A 23,985-nucleotide genomic window follows, 5' to 3' on the forward strand; every position below is an offset into this window, starting at 1 on the left:
TGTAAATCAAGTAAATGTAGTGATATGCAAAAATGCATCTGTTTTTTTTTTTTCTTAACTGAGTGAGAACACATCTGTCGTGTGGACTATTTTAGGGTGCACACTGAAACGTGGAGGGAGAAATAGTGATACAACAAGACAGCTTCAAGTCTCCTGAAAAATTAAACATTACGATACCTTATGGCTGGACATCCCAAGTAAATAGTGTATAAAAGAAAAATATATATATATATATATATCACCATGAAACGTCCCCAGTTGGTTACTTACATTGAGACTTTTATTTTGGGGGTTACAAGTTTTCTGAAATTGTATGTTTTAATATGCAAATTATGCATTATCTTATTAAATATGTGATAATTTGTCCTTACAAAAAAATAAGTTTATTCAAGTGTGTATACTTAGAAGTATACTTGGCTTATACTGAAAAGTTTACACAAAAGTCTAAGTATACTTGGCTTATACTGAAAAGTTTACAGAAAAGTACATTTGGCTAAGTACTATAAGTTTACTTAGAGAAAACTTACAAGTAAACTTGCAGTCAAAACTATTAAACTAGTAGTTTACGGAGAGTATACTTTAAACTGTACTTTCATAAACTAAAAGTAAGTAACTAGTATGTAACTAGTAAACTAACAGTATACCTATAAGTTCACTTGTAGTATAGTTCATATTATAGTTGCAGTACGAAATACAACTTGAATGTAAAAGTATACTTAAAAGTATACTTTTATAAACTAAAATGTGGGCCAATTTAGTCCCAAGAAGTATTGTACTACTAGTACATTGAATAGTATACTTATTACATAAAGTATACTTGGGATTATACTTGAACTATAAGGCAATAATGTTTTTCTATATTACAAGTTTTCTGAAATTTTCATTATCTAATGGCAACTTTTGGTGAATTTAGGAGAAATCTACAGACGCAAATAGATAAAAGTAGTAAAATAAACACCTAAATGTGTATTTTGGAGGTTTTCTTTCCCCTTAAGAAGACGTATTATGGAAGCAAAATAGCCAGTAGTCTCTCTCCACTTAAGCATTAAGATATCATGAACACAAGTCGTACGCTATTTCCAAATATTGACATCACAGAACATCTCTAACCTCGATATGTTGAATTACTTTGTATCCTCTCGCTGTATTAGATGACTTGAATTTGCTGTATCTGTGACACATACTGAATGCCAAGCTGTAAAATATACTGAAGGCCACGCATGTTTCCCCAACAGTTGTCTTCATATCCACACATTAGTGTATGCCAGGTATGTTGTAGCCTACATGATACATGTTCCAGTAGCCGAGAGCAGACCATACAGCCAAATCACGTCTGCATGTTTTCCTTCTCACATGACAAGTCTCAAAACAAACCACCACACAGACACACTCCAGTCGTAGCAGCAGCAGTAGTCGTGGTAACAGACGTATACAGTAGCAGCAATAATGATAAGTTAAGATATTATATTTCCCTTCCATATGCATTTATACTGCTGTGACAAAATTCATTGTAGTTGTGACGCCACAGGAGTATGATTCTCCTTTTGTTTATTAGATAAAAGTTTCTTATATAACTGTTAGGATTTTGTTATAGATCTTTCCTACAATCCCACAAACAGAAAATAATGTTTAAAATAGAAGCAACAGAAGGCAACCTAGCCTATCCAAAAACGCTGGATACTACACTTCCCATAATGCAACTTGATATTGTCCTTACATTACACCCTCCGTGCCTGGTAAAAGCCTGTTTTAACACATTTGTGTAACACAAGCTTTCTGTTACAAGTTGTTGGTACTCCCTGTGAACTGATTTTTCGAGGTCATCTCTAATGTGAGGTAACTATAATTACGGTTAACATTTGGGAAACATCAGTAAACTAGAAAATGCAGCTACGAGCTGAAACACATTGCTAGAAAAGCTGGAGGCTATAAACTGAAATACTGTCAGAGGTGGAAGATGAAATTAATTAACTCGTCAGACAGAAAGAAGTATTTGGCTGGAAGAAACGTTTTAAAATTATAAATACTTGGACAGAAAGAAGTATTTGGCTGGACTAAGCCTTCTAAACTACAAGTCGTTAGACAGATAATAGTATTTGGGTGGAATAAGCCTTTAAAACTACGAATCATTAGACAGAAAGTAGTATTTGACTAGAATAAACCTTTAAAATGATAACAGAAAGTAGTATTTGACGAATAAACCTTTAAAATGATAACAGAAAGTAGTATTTGACTAGAATAAACCTTTAAAATGATAACTGAAAGTAGTATTTGGGTGTGATGAAACAGAAGTATAAATGGTAGAAACAAGAAAAGTCATAACTGAATATATTGAATGAGCTGAACATTTTGATATTGATTAAAAAAAACATACAGAACTACTGAAATAAAAAGTTGTATAAAGATTTGGATGCTGAATCATTCCCATAATAATGCCAATGAGACCCGACTCAAAGCTGGGATGCTGATGCTGCAGGTGAATACCATCAACCACCCTCATCTACTGTATACACTTTGACTTTTCACTGCGGAAAACACAGAAATCTCATTCATATGAGATTGCATTGTCTTTTTGGGAAGAGGAACAGCTGTTTTGTATCAGTAGCATCAGCTTTACTACAGGTGTTATTACTGCTTGTAGCGGTGCTGCAAAGGTGTGAGTTAGTCGGTGAGACAGTAAGACAGTTGAAAGTGTGTTGAAACAACTGCACCTGTGTCTCACCAAGTCTCACCCACCCACCGACACACAGAGAGAGACACCCAAACACTGTTTTGGCAAGATAAATGTATACAGAGTTTTATATGTCTGCAGGAGGTAAAAGGAGCTGACTGGAGCTGGAGGAATTATTAATGATGAATCGTCTGGCGGTTTGGTTTAGGCAACGGTTTCCAGTGTAAACACAGGAACTGGATCGGCACAATTATCAGATGCAGGGGATTAACGTCAGGAATTTATACTGAAAGTTGAACCAAGTGTCAAGATGGAGACGTGTGAGCCGAAGAAATGAACACTGAAGTGTCAAAAGTTTGGTAGAATACAGACAGAAACAGCATCTAAACTGAGTTGCAGCTAAATGCTCAATATGAAACATAAAAAGAGCAGTTGAATTAATATGTAAAGGCATGGTGAAACAGCATTTTCAAGGCTTCTTTCAGGCTGGTCTCATACACCGTTAATAGCTATACCTACGCAAAGTAATGCACTGTAATTTGTTTATATCCCACAAAATCCATTGGTGTGTAATCCATGTAATTGTGAACCAGGATATACTGTTTAAAGAGCGGGGAACGCCGCATAGGGAAGTCGAGGTGGATGGGTGGGTCTAAAAATACCAGACTTTCGCCCAGGAGACTGGCGTTTGTGTCCTATGTGAAACCAGAAGTCAACGCTGATTTATTTTTCACGTAACTGACATACTTAACTAACTTACTTGTTACCTAAACCTAACCAAGTCAATAATTTCTAATCCTAACTAAGTCGATCTTTTCCTCAAGATATCTAAGTAGTTTTGTTGCCTAATCCTAACCAAGTCAAGCTTTTCCTAAACCTAGCTAAGTATTTTTTGCCTAAACCTAAATAAATTGTTTCTTTGCCTAATCCTAACCAAGTCAATATTTTCCTAATCCCAACTAAATAGTTTTTTTGCCTAAACCTAACTAAGTCGTTTTTTTGCCTAATCCTAACCAAGTCAATATTTTCCTCAAGATAGCTAAGTAGTTTTGTTGCCTATGACCAAGTCAATCTTTTCCTAATCCTAACTAAGTCGCTCTTTTCCTAAACCTAACTGAGTAGTTTTATTGCATAATAATAACCAAGTCAATCTTTACCTAATCCTAACTGAGTCGTTTTTTGCCTAAGGAAGTTGTATCCTGTGAAGACGGAACTTTATTTTGAAAAGACTGTATGCATGTAACGAGTGTATATTAACACGTGTTGCTAGACATTCGTAGGAAAACAGACAAAAAAGGGGGAATAACTTTGCTTCTTTTATGTTCATGATTTAATGCATTTGCTTTTGAAACACATGTTGGGGTTGAACATTATTTTATGACACAATTTCAACACATGCTTTTTTGACAGTTATTTACTTTTTATTTTATTCTTTTAACTGCATGAATCTGTGGGGGTGAGACACTTCCTCTGCTGCAGCTCTCCACTTGCGGGTTGATCAGACTTACAGCACCTACAGCAGTCAAACAACTACATTTATATTAATAAATGTATTTATGTCTGCACCCACATTGCACTCAGTCAGAAGAGACTATGACGAGCAAGATTCACAATGAGAGCAAATGAAGACACACTGACTCTAAATAAAGCCATCACAGTTGTTTGCACAAAGTCAGTAACGTTATTCCCGCCTGGGAACGCACTGACAGACCAGTAAACACACTCATTATGTATCAACCAACTCTGATGACATGACCCACACCTCCTTTCTTTCCCCGTGGTCAACGTGTGTCCATTTAGGTCAACGTGGATGTGTGTGTGTGTGTGTGTGTGTGTGTGTGTGTGCGCATGTCCTTCTGCGTTTCTGTTTGAAGATGTAGTGTGTCGGCATGTGAGTGTTTATATGTTTCGACACAGACCTGCCACTTTGGCCTTCGGGGCTGAAACATGAACCAACAGAGCAGAGTTTACATCAGTACACAGTAATCACAGGAGCCAGCTTCGCCTCTGACCACATCAGTGTGGCCTTCCAAACATAAACACAGTTGATTTAAGAACCGATATAGACGTATAAAAAAAAGGTGGATGAACTACATTTTACATTTGCCCTTTAGACATGTAGCCGGCAATCTCATCCAGAGTGACATTTGTTTTGAGTTTCTCTCAGTGATCACCGGAAGGTGAACAGCCGTCGCGTTTTTATACTTTGTGCTTTAATTTCAACTATAAGCAACTTTAAATGGAGACAGGAAATAACTGTTTGAACTGTTGTGTGTTTAAAGCAATTTATTAGTTTTGAGTTCTGCTATGTGATTCATGCAGTGAACTTTAGGCTGTACTTAGATCTAAATTTAGTGTTTTTAGTGTCTTGTGGGGATTTTTCTCTCTCTGTGAACAGGTTTGAGTTTTGATTCATCGGTTTTTATATCTCCATAAACAGATTCTGCATTCATATCAGGGTTCAACGTTAATGTTTCTTTTATTTACCCGGTCAGGCAAGTAGGTCAGAAATCTTTCCCAAAGTAAATCTTTACTTGCTCCTATACAAATTGATTTATTTATTAGTGGTTATCAAATAACAACAAAGACTAAAGTTAACTGGAGTCAGTACCTCCAAGTCTGAGGCCATGGTTCTCTGCCGGAAAACGGTGGACTGAGCCCTCCGGGTTAGGAGTGAGTTCAAGTATCTCTGGGTCTTGTTCACATGCGAGGGTAAAATGAAGCGGGAGATGGACAGGCAGTTTGGTGCGGCGTCAGCAGTTATGCGGGCGCTGTACCGGACCATTGTAGTGAAGAGGGAGCTGAGCTGGAAGGAAAAGCTCTTGATTTACCAGTCCATCTACGTTCCAACCCTCACCTCTGGTCATGAGTTTTGGGTAGCGACCGAAAGAATCAGATCGCGGATACAAGCGGCCGAAATGAGTTTCCTTCGTAGGTAGGCTGGGATGCCTCCTGGACGCCTCCCTTTGGAGGTTTTCCTGGCACGGCAAACTGGTAAGAGCCCCCGGGGTAGACTTAGGACACGGTGGAGAGATTACACTGTATATCTGGTCTGGCCTGGGAACACCTCGGGGTCCCCCAGGAAGAGCTGGAAAACGTTGTTTTAGAGGGAAGAGAAGCTCTTATCTGTAGCAGCCTCTTTGTGACTGGTGTATTTTGACATGAAAATGTACCTTTGTTTCAGCTGAAACTCTTGTAGCCGGTTTATGTATTGAAAATGTATTGCAACTTTAAAATCAAGAAAATCCACCTTTGAACAAACCAAGTCGTGTCCTCTGCTAAATCACTTGAGAACGATATAAATTGATCGCAGCTCCACAGAAAAGGTGTTTCAGGATCTTTTCAGCGTGATTGAAGAGGAATGCAGAGTCTTATGGCGGAGCTGTAGACTTTGGGTTGCTATATTTTTGTCAACTGAAAGAGCAAAAGCGACCAAAACAACTATCCCTCCAGCCGCTGCTGATCTAATCGGTTGTTGGGAGATTTACAGCACAAACTAATGGAAGTTTTGAAGCAGGGAGGAAAGATTTCCCTCCATCAGAAAAAGGGGAGGGGATTTAATCTGTCCTATTTTTTGGAGAAACTATGTAATTTTCCCCCGACTTCTAGTCGAGGCAAAGAGGAGGATGATATAAATCACATGAAGGGCCTCCGTCCTCAGGGCCCGCGGAGCTGAAACCCAAACCAAGCCGAGGTTAATGGAAGTTCAACTCAAGATTTATTTTAATTGTTCCATTGTAATTTCTTTAACTCAAACAAAATGTCTCCTTTTGTTGAAGTCACTCGCTAAATTACACCACATCTGAAGTGGAAAATGTTAAGTGTCAAAAAACTTTTTCCCCCCCCTCAACTCTCTGGGTTAAATCAACAGAGTGAAGAGAAAAAGCTGCGTTCAAGAAGCAGAGTGGGAATGAGAAGATATGACAACAGAGGGGAAATACAGACATTTATTTTACTTTAAGCACTTTCAGCATTATCTGTTTTAGATTGGAGCTAAAAAGTATTTCTATAATGTCCTTTAAAGATAGAAACTACAGGTGAGTATCCACCGATTATTAAACTATAGTGTGCACTGCCTCCCAGTGGGACGCTCGTACAAGGACCAGTCTCACATCCTTCATTGGATGACAAGCTAATTAATTACTCCACAAGAGTGACTCTGGAGTTTCAGTAACTTATAACAATAGCACTTTCAGATCAAGTGGATCGTCTGTAACCATTAGACAGGTGCAACCACAATGGAGGCCGACGTCTGCCCTTGATCAGCGAGCCGACGTCTGTCCTTGATCGCCGCCAGGGGAACTTGAAGCGCGGCTCTGCGTGAATCCGTGCAGGAAAACACCACATGAAGCATGACAACCGACCGCATAAGCCGGCGTCGGGCTGAGTGTTTGCAAACAGGAACTAGCTGGTAGTCTGCTTCTCCCTCCCGTTCCTGCAGCCCCAGCTGTGCAAGGGGCCTATTTTAGACATCCAAACTGCATGCTGGGATACACTGACACCCCGTGAGCAGTGATCAGCATGTGTTGCCATGCAAAGTGTGTGTGTGTGTAGCGAGGGGTGGGAGCTGATGATATTATTACTAATTATTGGAATAACTTCCTGCCACCTGTCTTGCATGCTGCCTCGTGCCAAAGGACGGCACATAGTGATGAAACTGTCGAAGGAGCTTCTACAGAACCGACAGCTGACGAGGCGAACTGATGTGCTATAAGCTCTACCTCATCTAATACTGAGAATATTTAAATTGATATTGCAACGTTTCTATATTGAGTAAATATTCATTTCAGGTTGGGAGTGTTTTTACATTCGCTGTTGCCGGTATCTGGCTCGGCAGCACCGCCAGTGTTTCACTGAATAAACAGAAGATGAAGGTGAATTTGGCATGAAACTCAGACTACCAACAGAAGCGCAGAAACATCTGACCACTTTAATGTTATTATTACTGTCTGTTGCTGCATAATTAAGTTTCATAAGTCATCTAGAGACATTTGCAGTAAGAAAATAATCATTATGTTAGCCCATAATCACCATATTATCATAAGCATCCAGACTTTGCTCTGAATTGGGCATTTTCAGAAGAAAACATAATTTTTTTCTCATAAATTTGTGTTTTTTCTCATAAATGTACCACTTTAATCTTGAAGTTTTGACTCTGAATAGTACCCCCCTTCCCTGGCTCCAAAATTCATATAATTATTTGTTTTGACTTACAATGTTTCTCATACGCCATCGTACATCTCTGGGATGTTTTATCACACAAATAAGGGTTGTGTGCTGATTTTATTTACACTAGGATCAAACAAAACACTGATTAAAGCAAAGTGATGTAACATTTCCTAAAAAAGGAAAAAAGGCAAGTGTTGTTAGCTTTTAAGCCTCGTTCCTGAAAGTGGCTGAAATCCCGAACTAACACCCAGAGGATGCACATAAACTATTTTCTGTGTCACAAATCCGCCTTGAGTCATCACCCTTGCCCTGGATCACTCTGCTCCTACTTACATCCAAATCCTCAGCCACACTAAGTACCGGAGCTCATGTAACTCACGCCAGCACAGATCTGCCTTGCCTCTTTAACACCTCCTCTGACCGGTCAAAGTGCCGAGCCAGCACGGCTACGCTGAAATGAAACCGCTTTTAATATTACACCGTTTTAATCTGTCAAATTGTGTGGGCGGGTTGATGAATCATGCCACTGTGGGCTTTTATTAAATGTTATATACAAGCCATAGTCTTCGTATCCTTCCTCACCACAGCTACAGCTACACAGCTCAATGCACACATTTTATTAACTCCTCATTTAAAAGTGTAAAGTATAAAGTTAACCACTGATTGGAGAATATGTGTCTAAGATACTGAGAAATTAAAATGCTTCAGTTTCAGATGAAGATTTTTTTGTCTCGAGATGCTCTGATCTCGAGGCTTTATCTCGATGACAATGAATAAAATCGAGCAAAAACAAAATGTTTTTAATTTTTTAAACAGAAATTGACAAATTTAAAGATAATGCTATTACTATTATTTGTATGATGTTTTTCCTAAACCTAAGTGGCTTTGTTGTCTAGTTTAGTTTCAACACAGTTTCGCGGTAGTTTGTGAAATAGTCATGAAATTGATTTGTGTACATATATATGAATTTCCCTTTTTTTTACGTGACGCTCAACAAGACCTTCAACAGTCACTTTCCATTCCAATCTTTTCAAAATAAAACTATTTAGTTAGGTTTAGGAATAGATCGACTTGGTTAGGCTTAGGCAACAAAACTACTTAGTTAGGTTTAGGAAAAGATCGCAGTTTTGGTTAAAATAACTCTGGAAGTGCCGTAACTTCAGCTCTGCACGACTTTCAACAAAGTATTTTTCATGCTTTTTCCTACAAATTTCCAGCAACACGTGTGTCAATTTCTGCTCCAGTCTTTTCAAAATAAAACTACTTAGTTAGGTTTAGGAAAAGATCGCAGTTTGGGTTAAAATAACTCTGGAAGCGCCATAACTTAAGTACGGATGTTACGTGGCAAATAAATCAACTTTGACTTGTTGTTTCACACGTGACACGAACACCGGTCTCACGAGTGAAAGTCCTGTGTTTTTTTACTTATACCCATCCACCCCGACCTCTTCCCTACGTGGCGTTCGCCGCTCTTTATACATCCCGGATCACAATTACGTGGATTACATACAAATTGATTTTGACCATCACAAAAAAAAAAAAATTGGGTCTATGTACAAGAATCAAATAGATTAAATGTCGTCACTATTTCACAAACTGCTGTGCGTCTGGGCTGGTAGTTTAGTTGCGTGGGATACAAATGACACAGGAAAAAGGCTAAAATCCTTTTAATGTCGTGCTATTTATACATCTTCCCATGAGATTGGGTCGGACACGGATTCTCTTACATGATTACTATTCTTGTGGTTCCCCTTTCCTGTTTTAGACATGTGCTCTGTAAAGTTTTATTAATATTGTCACTCCATTACTCAACACTTCTTCCATCCGTCTTTTACAGCCACAGCGCTAAACCCGCTGTCCTCTGACGTCTGTCGCCTTTACAGCTCCGTGTGCTGGAAGACAAATGGCTATAAGTATACCCGCTACACTCCGTGGCATGATGGGACACAGTGCCAGGCATACCTGCCTGGACCACAACTAGACCGCCTCCTGCTAAAGTACAAGATGGAGGTGTTTAAAGCAGAGATCGAGACGCTGATATTACACACAGTCTTGATTTTCTCCCCGGTTATACGACGCCCGGGCTGGCAGTCATGTTGGTGCTGTAACTGCAGAGGGAGATAAGTGTCGTGACTCCGAGGTTTCATTACCTCCTGCAGAGTTTAGCACTGGATAGCATTAGCTGTTAATGGCCCCTTCTAACTAAAAGGGGTGATTCAGACAGACAGCATCCAAGCTCATAAAGCCTCCACGGAAAGCATCTCGCTAAATAAGGATCACACTCTTAAAACACAAGGTGTCGTTTCCAACACTCCACGTGTCCGCTTTCAGATGGCACGCATTTGTGTCACCTTTCAAGAGTATTATGTGTTAAATAACACATACTGATACGAGTTATTAATGTTTTGTTGAAAAGTCACACATGCAGGTTAAGACATAACGCAAGAGTATGTTGAGATACTCATTTATTAAGCTCAATCAAGCTGTTAAGAAATTACTTGATGACTTTAAGATTATGTTTTTTTTAAATCACTTGTCTTGATGAATAAACATCGACAGGATTTTAAAGTGTTAAATGATGATTTTAAGCCACCAAACTAGCAGTCAGATTTATAATCCTGCAGCCATAAGGAAGCCATCAACACAAGTAAACTAATATTAGCTTTAAGAGTTGCCGTGATGGTCATAAGATGAAAGCTGTACCTCGGCTCGTCTGCAAGTATGTAACAAGGTTGACGAGAGATTTGATTACAAGGAATCTAAATTTAGCTGGGAAACTTATCAAATCAAATCAAAAGATGTACAATCAGAGTTTGGGGCTGCTAAGATCTATTATTTAATAAGAGGGTCCCGACGTAATCTAAAGTGTATCCAAGAAATTTGCTGCTGTGCACTGATGTTCTTGAAATTAGATCTGTCTTATTTGCTTTTTATTCATATGCCTAACGTGCGTGCGTGTGAATAAATATATGACATAATTTCATTGTTCTGCTTGACTCTGCTCAATTTGTTTCTGCAAAATGAAATGAAGATTGCGCGTGTGTTTGACTGTAATAGATTCTCAGCAGGGAATATGTCCAGTTTCACAGCGCTAATGCTCCTCTTTCCATTCTGTTTTAACCACATACAGTATGTCAGTGTGTAAACATGCGGTCATGGATTACAGAGAGGAAGAAAGAAGACATCTAACATCCTCATTGTACCAATATCTCACACTGTTAGGGCTGTATTGTAAGCATATACAGTACATTGGTGGACTCTAAAATTGGAATATAGAAAATGCTTCAACGTGAATGCAAAGACAAAAATCTATAAAACTAAATATATTTAGCACAGTGCAAACACGTTAAAGCCCTGAATCTTAAAGGTGCAGAGTGTAGGATCTGGCGGAGAACAACACAGTCTCACGACTGTTCCTGAAATAGTCACGAAATTTAATCTATTTGATTCGTTTACATAAACACAAATTTCCCTTTTTTCGTGACACTCAACACGACTTTCAACGTATTTTTCGTGGTTTTTCGTACGACTGTCCAGCAACACGTAACACACAGGACAATTTCCACTCCAGTCTTTTCAAAATAAAACTACTTAGTTAGGTTTAGGAATAGATTGTGATTTGGGTTAAAATAACTCTGGAAGTGCCGTAACTTAAGTACAGAAGTTACATGACAAATAAATCAACTTTGACTTCTGGTTTCACACGGGACATCAACAGCGGTCTCCTGGGCGAACGTCCTGTGTTTTGACCCACCCATCAACCCTGACCTCCTCCCTACACGATTTCCCCTTTTAGATATGCAAATTTAATGAGCATTGTTTAATGCATCTGAGTCCAAAGATTTTCATTGTCAATAACTGCTTTGCTGGAATTGACAAATGTCAAATAAAGAACCTTGAACTTAAAAAGACATCATGGTTTAACTTAAAATTATTTAAAAAGAAAACGAAAACACAACAAATGACTTTGCTCGATATATTACGTCACCTGTGTGTCGCTCGTTGTACTACGTTATTTGCTGTGGCCTCCCGCAGACTTACAAATGTATTTGTGATACGTAAAAGACAAACGTAATCCATGACAAAATAGGTTATCTCCCAAATATAATTGAGGCTGCAATTCAGTTGTATGGGAACATAGTTTTTAGGAGACAGGGTCCTGTCTAGAGCCAGTGTTTGGTTTGTCCTTCTGGGCTACTGTAGAAACATACAGCCGGCTCCATAAAGAGGACTCGCTCCCTACGTAGATATAAACGGTTCATTCTGACGTAACAAAAACACAACAATTCTTATTTTCAGGTGATTATACACTAAAGAAAACATACATATTAATATCATATTCCATTTCTGACAACAGATCCTCCTAAATGTTACACACTGTTCCTTTAAATTGAGCTGTGTCCCCAGATTGGCCTTTGACAGAGAATACATTTATTATACGCTAAGTTATGGGACACTGTACACCGCCTGTGTATGGGTTGTATGGATAGGTTTCCAAGCCGTAAACTAAAAAGGTCAAGGGCCGTTTGGGCATGTCGAGTGGATTTGGCAGCACATAACAGGCATCTTGTCTCTCTGATAGGTGATAAAAGCGAACAAATTAAAAGCCCTGTGCAGCTCCCAAGACTGCTGACATTTACACACTGATCACCCTGTTTATGGCGACGGCGTTTGCCAAACTGCAGCCGTTGTCTGGACATGTGGCATTGACCTATTTTTCTCCCCAAATATAGTCAGTTATATGTTGTGGCGTCTTTGCACTTGTGAGCCGGTGCAACAGTAGCATCAGGAAAGGTCAGCTGTACAGTGAAGTATGGATGTACTGAAGGGTAACAAAGAGGGCAGCGACTGTTGTGTTTAATTGCTCACATCCAGTATCAGTTTATGGCACACCGTCTGTGACTTTATATTTGCAATCAGAAATGTCACTTTGCGGACGATGAAAACTAATTAAACAGATGTTACACATGTTAAAAATATGATTTCTTTAAAACAAATTCAAAACAATAGCCGTCCAGTGGCACCGCGGGCTTCCAACAGCCCATTCTCCATTAAAACAGGCATATGGTCATGTGCCATTAGCGTCATGTGTCCCTTTAACTGACCGTGTGTCGCACCCAATGCCATTCTGTGCCTCCTTGATACAGTGATATATGGCACACAGTGTAGGAACAAAATAGCATGTTGTCGGCAGGGGATACAGACTCAAAGACTGTTTGCGCGAGTTCACAATGTTCAGCGGCGTTATCATACCGAGACTAATCCTGCTTGTTCGTCCCTGGACCCACAAACAGCAGAGTCGGGTTTCTGGCCCTCCTGAGTCTACTCTGGGACTGTGATGACAGCGGACAATCCTGTAATAGAGTTCAGCTCTTATTATCAACATGCTGTAAAACTGTATGAAGGTGATTTCCATGGACTAACACGGAACGTCAGCCTATTTATCACATCTGATCTATGGATTGATCTGACACATGCTATATAAACTGTTATTATAGTAGATGCTTTGCTGACAGCAATGTTGCTTTTCCAAAACTGTTAAAGCTGTAAATCAAAAATGAAATGTAGTATTATAGTCATTATAATTGATTTAAATTAATGATAAATATTGACCTTCATTCACAATCATTTGACCTTTTTCAGTCCGCCATTTGTTTTAGTCTCAAGCTTCACGTGACCGAGTTGTGATTAGACCTCTCTTCTATCACACAGATTTAAAGGGGAACAACACCTAAATTAAGAATCCCAGTATGTTATTTCCATGGCCTTGTAAAGTTCAATCAGTATTTGTGAACATGAGCTACTATCTCTCAAAGTACTCGGGCGCAGTACGGATCAATCGTACCTAATATGAAAACACCCTTAGTGACGTTTGTCACATGGTTTTGTAGTGACGGTTGTCACGTGTTTTCCGTGCTGACGTTACGTTGTTTCCGTACATGTTTTACTTAGTTTACGTTTTTATTTCAAACCTAACCATGACATTTTCCTTGCGTGGTTTTGTTGCCCCCTGCTGGTACTGCACATTAATACAGGCGTGTAATATTCACGTCTCTGCGAGGCCAAATGTGACGCCGACACACTATCCTCTGGTGGACATTACTCGCTTTGGCGTGATATCGGATTGCAGTGAATAGGAGACTGATTTCGTGGAACGACAGAATGTTTTACTATATTGTTATATTGTTATTGTTATATATTGACATAGAAAATGTGCTCATATACTCAGAACATTCCTCTGGCTGCTCTCAGTGTCATCTAGAACATCTTTCCTTATTCACTGTCGATGGAGCAGTTCCAGACTTTATACTTCATCACAAATTTCAGTTTTAGCTCTCTAGTTTTTGAATTTAGGAGAGAATTGTTCATGTTTACTAATATTTTTTGACTGTCTTAGACCATAGGAACAACATGTATGAATTTTGAAAAACCAGCTTAGTTCCCCTAATTTATATTTCTTAAATCAATAAATTCTCACTTCATCATGGCTGGATCCCCTCCTGGAATATGATTGGCTACCACAGATCATTAGCCTCCCTGCAGGTGCGGGTGTTTTGGCCTACAAGCTGTTCTTACTACTTTGAATCAAAGCTGGTTGAAAAAAAGATGCATTGAAGTCGTGGAGCTGCCACTCATCCTACGTGGTCTCTTACTGCCCTCTAGAGTACTGATATACCTCCCTCTTACACACACACACACACACACACACACACACACACACTCCCAGTCACAGTGGGGTTCCTGAGCAGATCGGTACGAAAAGGACAGTACAAATAAATCAAGATTTGAAACCTGTGAAGGACGTGCAGCACGTCGACATTTCCACAGATGGTGATGAGTCACCTGGACCACAAATACACATTAATACCATAAAAACTGATAACTATAAATGCATCCCCTTCACCCTTACAAAAAGAAAAATACTTCAAGTTTATTTTATGAAGTAAACTTAAGTATAATTCAAGTAAAATCCCAAGTATACTTTAATAAGCATCAATATACTAGTAGTATACTTGTAAGTGTACTACTTGAATACTTCTTGGGACTAAATTGGCCCACTTTTTAGTGTATAAAAGTATACTTTAAATGTAAGAGTAGTAAACTTTGAGTACACAACTAATGTACATCCAAGTTGTGTGTTGTACTGCAACTATAATATGAACTGTACTACAAGTGAACTTATAGATATGCTGTTAATAAAAGTACACTTTAAAGTAAACTCTCTGTAAACTACTAGTTTAATAGATTTTAATGTTAGTATACTTGTAGTTTTCTTTCAGTGAACTTATAGTACTTAGCCAAATATACTTATACTTTTCTGTAAACTTTTCAGTGTAAGCCAAGTATACTTAGCAAAATTATACTTATGTATATCTATAAACTCTTTAAGGAAGTATACTAATGACTTCAATAAACTTCTTTTTTGTAAGGGCAGGATAGTTAAACTAGAGGAAGTAGAGTATATTAGGAGTTTAGTTGCAGCCGTGGTCGTGATACAGAAGTATCGGAGCAGAAGTGGCCGTTGTAATAAAAGCGTTGGTAGAAGTATTATACTGTACCTACTGTAGTCAACAGAAGAGTTAACTACAGTCCATGAGTGCTCTTCAGTTCACTGTTGTAATAGTTAAAACAACTCTTTAAAACATGACGGGGCCTGCGGTCTCTCCCTTTGCATAGCTATGCGGTGATGTCTTCATCGGCGAGGCGTGTAGCGAGCTGCTTCCGTGATCCGTTTAGTGTCGGCAGAAGTCCTGCACGTCCCCTCAGGTAAGCCTCTGTCAGGCTCCAGACAGATAAAGCAATATGAAGAATAACAAAGCAGACGACGTGTCCCAGAGTTCTTCCTCGAGGCGATCGGGCAGTTTGTTTTTGCCCAAGATCTGTCAGATCCTGAAGAAAAGGCTTAAAAAAGGGAATAACCCCCCGAGAGGTGAGCGAACGGCGCAAGACAAAAAACAGATAACTTTCCAGTGGAAATATGCAAAATCTGTTCAACCACAAAGCCCTGACAAGTGTTAATCACATCAGATGGATATGTTTACAGCAATGTGTTGGACTGAAATATTAAAAAATGCATCCATTTATCTTTCTGTCAATCTGTCTTCCGATGTGGTTAACCACTTTTTATCAGATGGGAACTTTTGCATTGATAATGACCTTGTTTCAAATGGGATGTGTTGACAGGGACGCTTTGGACTGGCCTGTTTTTTTTGGGGGGGTGGGGGGGGTTTGGCTGGCTGCTGAGTGGCCATCCAGGGCAGGCAAGGTGTCAGACGGCCTCTTGGGTCCTCAGGCCATCTGTTTGGGGTCCTACTTTAGCGGGGGGAGATGTGTGGCCGTTTTCTGCTTAATTAGGTCCAGTAAACAGGCACTCATCGAAAAGCAGCTGCTGACGTCCCCATTAAGACACACACAGATACACGTACACACCACGACACAAAAACAGCCGCGCCGTGGAGATAAAAATCAAACAAACACATCAGTAATGGCCGTGGTGATGATTGTGGGGTGGTGAACTCTCTCACCTTGACCTCTTGACCCACAGAGAGCCTCCCACTGTACGCTGTGTCTTGTTACAAAGTCGAGACATAAGAGCTGTTTGGCAATCCCGTGTGTCTTAACGTGTGTTGTTTACAATTGCGGTGGATGTGTGTGCTGCACATGTGCGCGTAAAGACGGAATAGTTGCCACATTATCACCTCAGAAAAATCACAGGGAGCATGAGAGTGCTAACAATCAAACGCCTAATAGCACAATTATGGAGCTGTGTGGATCGCCTCCGCGGTAAAAAAACAAAACAAGCCAACAGGAGAAGCCGGAGCCGCATTTCCACATCTCACACCCCAACCTCCTTGTTTGTGATTTCACACAACAAAGTTGTAAACTGGAGGGAAATATACTTAACCACACTGGACGGTTGCCAAATTTCCATAGGGCATTAGCAACCAACTGGTGCAGGCTCATTAAAGAGCAGAGAAACCTATAACCATTAAAAGGCCATTAGGCAGCATGTAATTTTGTGGAACTAAATGGCGGAGAGTAATCAAAAGCACATGAAGCCCAGCTGGGCGACTGGGCAAACTGTTTCGATTAGGGACGAATCCATCATCGGCAATGGCAGCTTTTTGGGGGGTCAATTTTCCCGTGCACTCGATCACTTTCACTCCGTTTTCGTGCAGTTTTCATGCTCTTTGTTATTAGGATCATTACAGTTTCAGCTGCAATAGACAACATTTCTGTGTAAAAACACACCAGACTTAAGGCCTTTACACCCGGCAGCGATTTTTTTCGTGCAATACATTTTTTCGAACTGTTGTTTTTGTCATGAGTACTTTCACACAGGATGCAAATATTATTATTTATTTTTTTCCGAAACAAGGTTGTTTTTTCGGAGCTTTTGCACCGCGAATAAAAGCATCAATCAATCACGTTGTGCAAAACTCATTGAGATGGTTCAGAAAGGAGACGGTGCACAGAGTATATATCTATCTGTGTCACGTGGGTACGGACAAATCAGAAGAAAATTGACTTTGTTTGAGAACGTTCTCTGTCTTATCATCACACTCTCATGAGATCTACCAACTAACGCCCAAGCTAACTAATTTTCGTAATGCTAAATATGGATTTTAGCTGTGTAAATATGTAACGTTATCAAAAGAAAATATAAATACATTATGCAAAAATATAACCCAATCTGCTTTATCCCATCCATCACCATCCAAACCAGGTGATGGATGGGGGAGGATGAGAACACACCATGATCACGCCCACTTAGGAAACAGGAAGTATATACCATTTCAAACCATTGGTAGAGCTTTTAATGCATCATCTTCGTTTTAGAGCATCTTGCGTCTATATTTATGAAACAACAACACGGAGGCTCCGTAGTCCGAACCAAGACGTCAAACTTTATTACTCCTTTTAACCGTGACAAAGACAGCGCAGACCAGATCCACTCCTTCCGTTCTTACCTTTCACATTAAAAGCCCTTGACATATAATATATGCAGGTGTGTATTTCGCGTTTTTGTGTCGTTTATTCATCGTGTGTAAAGGCCTTAACACAAAATTAATCTAAAAATCCACCTGCCTCTAATATAGAGGTAATACATAACTTATTGTGTTCGTTTTAGTCACGTTACCCTGCATGTATTTTCAGTATTGCAGTTTTCCAAAAAAGTTGCGATGGTTGCATTGTACAACACCGGCATTTGCCTCATCAAATGCCGCTTTACTTCTTTCAGTGTATTTCAGAGATGAACGTCTTTCATTGTAAATATAAAAAGCAATACTTGCTGTGCATCTCTCTGCAGATTATCAGATACTTAACATGAACAATGCAATGAGAGCTAAAAGTGTTCACATAAAACAACATACAGTATTGTATCAATAACCTATTTCAACGGCCGCACACGCTGCACTGACAATTCACATGCACAAAGGTTTAATCACCAACTTCAGTATAATTTCCACCGCAGGCCGAAGCAGTTCAGAGAAAAGGCAAACTACCCTGGGTCTTGTAAAAGTCAAGTCAAATTCTCAGAACGGCTCCCTGTAGTGGTAAATGGTGTCCAAGAGTAAGTTTATTACGTGTAAAATGTCATTAGGCCAGTCAAGGCACATATTTTTCAGGCTGTTCTGGCTTTAGAGGCCACGGCGACAGGCCAGACTCTGATTAGTCAAATTAGGGGAGAATTTGAAGTGACACGCCTTTCAGGGGGTTAAATCAAGTGCATGCCACCTTGTTTCAATCAAACAGTATTCACACTCGCACCAGAACATTGGGAACATTCATCCTCTCTGTAATAAAGCTTGAAGGTCTTAAGTACACTTTTGGCCAGTGAAGAGAAGGTTAATGAGGAAAGTGTTTTAAACATATCCGACAAAAGCCACGCAAAAGAAAAAATAACAATATTCTCATAAATTTCTGCTATAAAAAACACTGTAGTGGAGCTAACAAGCCTTTCATATTAGGAATACCAGGTAACTGTTCACATGTACATGTTTTATGTTGCATGGCTTATCCAAAATGCTATGTAACATGCAACAAGTGGTATGGTGCTGCAACTCCAGAGTTTAATCCAGCCGTTCATAGCCATCCAGTGTTGTCTATAGATTTTATGTAAAAGACTCCAGGAATAATAAAACTCAGATTATATTCATCCACCGTTTGGGTCATTAGTAAACCCTTGATTTTATTGGTTTATTGTATTTTTGTGATAATATAACACTAACTTTTATAGTTTTTAAGGTGCACTAGACAACATAGACCTAACTTCAACCAACAAACACATTAACCAAGTTGCTTCTAGTGTAGCAGCCGATTAGACTGTTATCAGGCCATTAAATAGGCGTCATCAGTCACTATAAGCACCAAAGATGTGGGTCAGTAGGGGCCTACTACACCCACTAGTAGGTTTTATCATCTATTCACATGGTAAATCACCTAAAGGTATAAAAGAACATGACAGCGACCTCTAGCGACTGTAGTAATTATGACAGTAGCAGAAGCGGAAGTCAGGTGCTGTAGAGTGTGAAACTCGTAACAGGTGGAGGTCAGGGATGATGGATGGGACACGAAACACAGGGTTTCCACCCAGGAGACCGGAGTTTGCATCCTGTGTGAAACCAACAATGTGTAGTTGTCTTAGTTATTTTAATCCAAAACACAGTGTTTTCCCTAAACTTGTGTGTGTTGTGTTTTTTTTTGTGCCTAAACCTAAAGAAGTTGTAGTTTTGTTGCCTAATCCTAAAGAAGCCTTTTTGTTTGTGTTCAAAAGGTGACGTCGCATTCATGTTAGAACGTGTTGCTTCACTACAATGTGAAACTTTTGCAATGTAGTAGGCATAGTAGGCCCCTAATGACCCACATCTATGGTGTTTAGCGACTGATAACACCTATTTAATGGCCTGATAACAGTCGAATCGGGTGCACTGTTAGTTAGTAGCTGGCGTTTTTTTTGATTTTATAACCGATGACTTACATGGACCCATTAAAGAGGAGAAATGTCTTTGGTGCATGTGGCCAGATATTACACAAGACAGCAAGATCACCAAGTGCAAGAAGTGGAGGAGGCTCTAATATGTCAGCGGTGGAAAGAAGGGGAGAGAAGGACATGAAGGTTTCTTCTTTCAACGCCTCATTTACTACAGCTGTCTGTTTAACCCGTCAGCACATATAGGAAACATCAGAGCTTCACACGCTGCCCATTCTTCACAATAAAACTGTATGAAGGCCATCGTGGTTGAAGGGGAACACCAAACCTGAGCGAAAACACTCAATCATTGGTCTGTTGATGCACAGGATTTTGTGGATGTTTAACATAAAAATCATGGGAACAAAGATGAGATTCTTATTTTTATTTCACTTTAAAATGTGTTATAAAATATGCAGTATGATTTCTGTTAGTAGTATTAGCATTTTATTATTGAAAACTAGAAATCCAGTTCTACTATTGCACTCACTGTAGGCCAATCTTAATAAGAGTATTAGCTGCTTAAAATGTAAATGCATTTGGTCAAGTGCTTTGAGTATATTTGCAACATACGCACTTTTAATCTGAAAGAGTGCGCGGAACAATTTGTAGAAATGCAAATTTACTCCAACCGAGTTTTTATTTGTCCATTTTGTAGAGGACAGATGTTGCAAATCCAACTCAATTTAGTTGATTTCATTTATTTTACAGAGTCATTGACATCAAGCCAAGACTTTAAAACATGCAGGCCAGTTAATCTGGGAGACGGAGGAGAGAAAGAGAGCGTTTGCCTCGTAAAAGGTGCTGCATGCCTTTGCAAAAGAAAGTAAAGTTGGAAAACACAATTCATTACCATCCACTTTACAGCCTTCTGTAGTTACTGAAAAAGCTTTTGGTTTTAGTCTGATGATCTCTTAAATGTTGTTTTTATGTACAGTGCGTGCTGCAGGAGTGCCTCCACTTTATTTCTATCCTGTGTTGCTTGTGTTCGGCCTCCAGTAGCTTTCCAGCCTGAATGGAATAAAATATCTATGTGTCTATATATGTCTATATATAAGGGATAAATAATACTTTGTAGTATTAAAAGGTGCAGTGAGTTGGATATGGCGACATGGTGAGGTTGTAGATTGCAACCAACTGAAACTTCTCCCGTGTGCTAAGCATGTAGGAGACCTACGGTGGCCATCAATCCATTAAAATATTAAATTGTGATTATTGCATGATTGTCCCTTGTTAATCGAATTAATTGCCCTTTTTGTATATGTTATAAATGTACCTTAAAGAGAGATTTTTAGTATTTAATACTCTTATCAACATGGAAGTGGGCAAATATGCTGCTTTATATAAATGTATGTATATATTTAGTATTGGAAATCAGTTAACAACACAAAACAATTACAAATATTGTCCAGAAACCCTCACAGGTACTGCATTTAACATACAAAATATGCTCAAATCATAACATGGCAAACTCTGTGCGTGTGCTGACTTGACTATGACTTGCCCCAAACTGCATGTGATGATCATAAAGTGGGCATGACTGTAAAGGGGAGACTCGTGGGTACCCATAGAACCCATTTACATTTGCATATCTGGAGGTCAGAGGTCAAAGGACCCCTTTGAAAATGGCCATGTCAGTTTTTCATCGCCAAAATTTTGCGTAAGTTTGGAGCGTTACTTAGCCTCCTTCGCTAGAAGCTACAAGCTTCCGCTACAAGCTTCCGCTACAACCTCAAAATCATAGTGGCGTTAAACTAAGCGTAACTAGATTGCAGCATCTTATTTTCTTGACCAGCCTTAACACCACGAATTTATCTTTGCAATAATTAAAGGAAAGATTTAATTGGTTGATTGATTTTTTTTCACTGGTACGTCAGAAAAGACAATAAACATTGAGTGTAATAAAAGGAGATAAATGGATACTGAGACATAATAACATAATAAAAATAACAATAATCTAGAAACACCAAGTGCATCTTGTTTGTATCACTTTATCATAATTTCGATGCATCAACAATTCCTCTCGCTGGTAGCAATGAAACCACAAGTGCTGCAGCATGTAAAGTCCCCCCTTAGTGATGATATACTGTATTATGTAATGGCAGCCACTACTCATACATGTCCTTTACCAGTCGATCATCTTTAAAGAGTGGTGCAGGTTTACTGCGTCTTCGGGGCCCAATCAGCTGATGCAACCTCTCGCACCTCTCTGATGTGAAACTCAGCTAATTATTTCACATGTTCCAATGGTAATAAATAGTGGGGAGCCAGGTGAAAACGGCAACTCTGAGCTCGTTAAGGACTCCATGTTACAGAGATTTTGGCACTTCAGACGGTTTCTGTCCATTTGAAGTTGGGAGGGAATGTGGTGAGTTTCATTAATTTCATGCAGGAGAGCAGACAACCTTTATGGAGGTGCACGAGTCCGAAGCAAACTGATGCAGAGTCGAGCACGACTGCTCGCACGGGCGGCCAATTAAAACCGAGCATGTTAGCTGCAGGACGGGTCTTAAGTTGTGAGTTATGGTGTTAGCACGTCTGCAATTAACAAGAACATGATCTGGGTTTCAAACTACAGAATAGTGTAAAAGTTAGTATAAAATAAAAGTGTAACGGAGACCGTTACAGCATAAGACCCACAATAACACTTTTAATCATTTGAATATATGGAAATCACTGCCTGATCTTTACTTGGCAATGTTTGGTGGCCTTAACCCAACTTGCTGCGTTCATCACATTATTTTGTCCTCTCGCTGTCTGAAGAGAAAATAATTTAAGAATCATTACACTGATGAAAAGCTTGGATCGGCGTCCGACGTTATAACTCTCGAGCTTAAACTAGCTAGCCGTCTGTGTCGCTTTGACCCAGGACATCGTCTGCAGCACATTCTTTTACCTTGAAATATATAGTCGGCTGACAGAAAGAAACTCCTCTTCTGTTTATGAATGTGAGCTGCAGACCTGCCAAAAGGTCTAAATGCTTCAAACCTCCTTTCATCAGACACTATGTTAGGGAGTGGGTCGATGTCTGACTTAGAGAGACGGTAATAAAACTGTTTTTTAAAGTTTGTATTATTGTTTTACTAACATCATTTCTGGCTGACTTCATGCTCCTACAATATATTCAGGTTAAGATTAAATTTATTCATTTGCAATGTCACAGTGGCATCCTACACAGCACTTAGCACAACTCCTTGACATATCTACATTTATACTGTATTATGTGCCCAACAGCCTCTGACTACAACTGAGAAATAGCAGCAGAGGACAGAAAGACCATCCTTTATCCCAACCCAGTCTCTTCAATATGCGTACAAATAACACAACTTTACACTTTCAAAATGCATGCAGTGCATACGCCAAAATGCCATTTTGCGTGCAGGTAATACGCCAATCCTTCCCATTAACTTCTGTGGAGAGCAGATAAGTCCAAATATCACATTTCACGCTGAACGTATGACGTCACCAGCGAGGCTCAGTCCGCCGCCCATTTCAACTGATGCGCAGACAAGCAGGTAAGCGGGGAAAACAATCTTTTTTGTAGTGAAATTGTGGTATTATTTTAGTTATTTCAGTGTTTTGCATCCCGTTACATGGGGTAATGTGTCAAAATGACAGCGTAACGTTATGCATAATTGTTAGTGAAACAGTGGGCTGCTCATTTAGCTAGTATGGCTCGGTACTAGGGGTGTCGCGGTATATCGGTTTTGCAGTAATCGCGGTATTAAAAACATGAAAATAGTAATATCATTAACAACAACAATGGCATTTAGCTATTTCTCTTTTGTGTTCTCCCGCACGCAGTAAATAAAAGCTTGTCGCAGACATGACGTTATACACGCGCGCCACAAACAGACTATAAAGTAAACACACCATAAGCAAGCGCAGGTCTTGTCTTTGTGATTCTGTCAAAATGACGACGAACGAAAAGGAGATACTTTATCGCCCCACTAAAAATGTAAACTCTGCAGTGTGGGAATTCTTCGGGTTGCGCAAGAAAAACGTAGTGAAGTAAACAAAGCACTTGCTTAGGTTGAGGCAATAGAACAGTTATAGTTAGGTTTAGGAAAAAACAACATGGTTGGGCTAAGGGTAGTGACGCTAAATGGTGCCTTGTGCGTCGGCATCACACACCGAGGGGCGTGACAAAGCGTCGGTGTTTGACACCCTG

The 23,985-nt window shown here is 39.5% G+C and overlaps 1 long non-coding RNA gene across 3 annotated transcripts in view; it reads right to left on the reverse strand.

Annotated features, from left to right (window-relative positions):
• Positions 1-3,991: 3,991 nt before the first annotated feature.
• LOC141773528 (uncharacterized) overlaps positions 3,992-23,985 on the reverse strand; it is a 39,227-nt gene continuing 19,233 nt past the window's right edge. Inside the window, exon 4 of one of the 3 annotated variants that reach the window (XR_012595152.1) lies at positions 3,992-4,184. This is a non-coding gene — a long non-coding RNA (uncharacterized LOC141773528). Of the gene's footprint in view, positions 4,202-20,287; positions 20,826-23,985 lie in introns of those variants that run through there. The other 2 variants (XR_012595151.1, XR_012595153.1) reach the window with 2 other exon arrangements.

Source organism: Sebastes fasciatus, chromosome 9 (assembly GCF_043250625.1).
Source record: "Sebastes fasciatus isolate fSebFas1 chromosome 9, fSebFas1.pri, whole genome shotgun sequence".
NCBI classification, from domain to species: Eukaryota; Metazoa; Chordata; class Actinopteri; order Perciformes; family Sebastidae; genus Sebastes; species Sebastes fasciatus.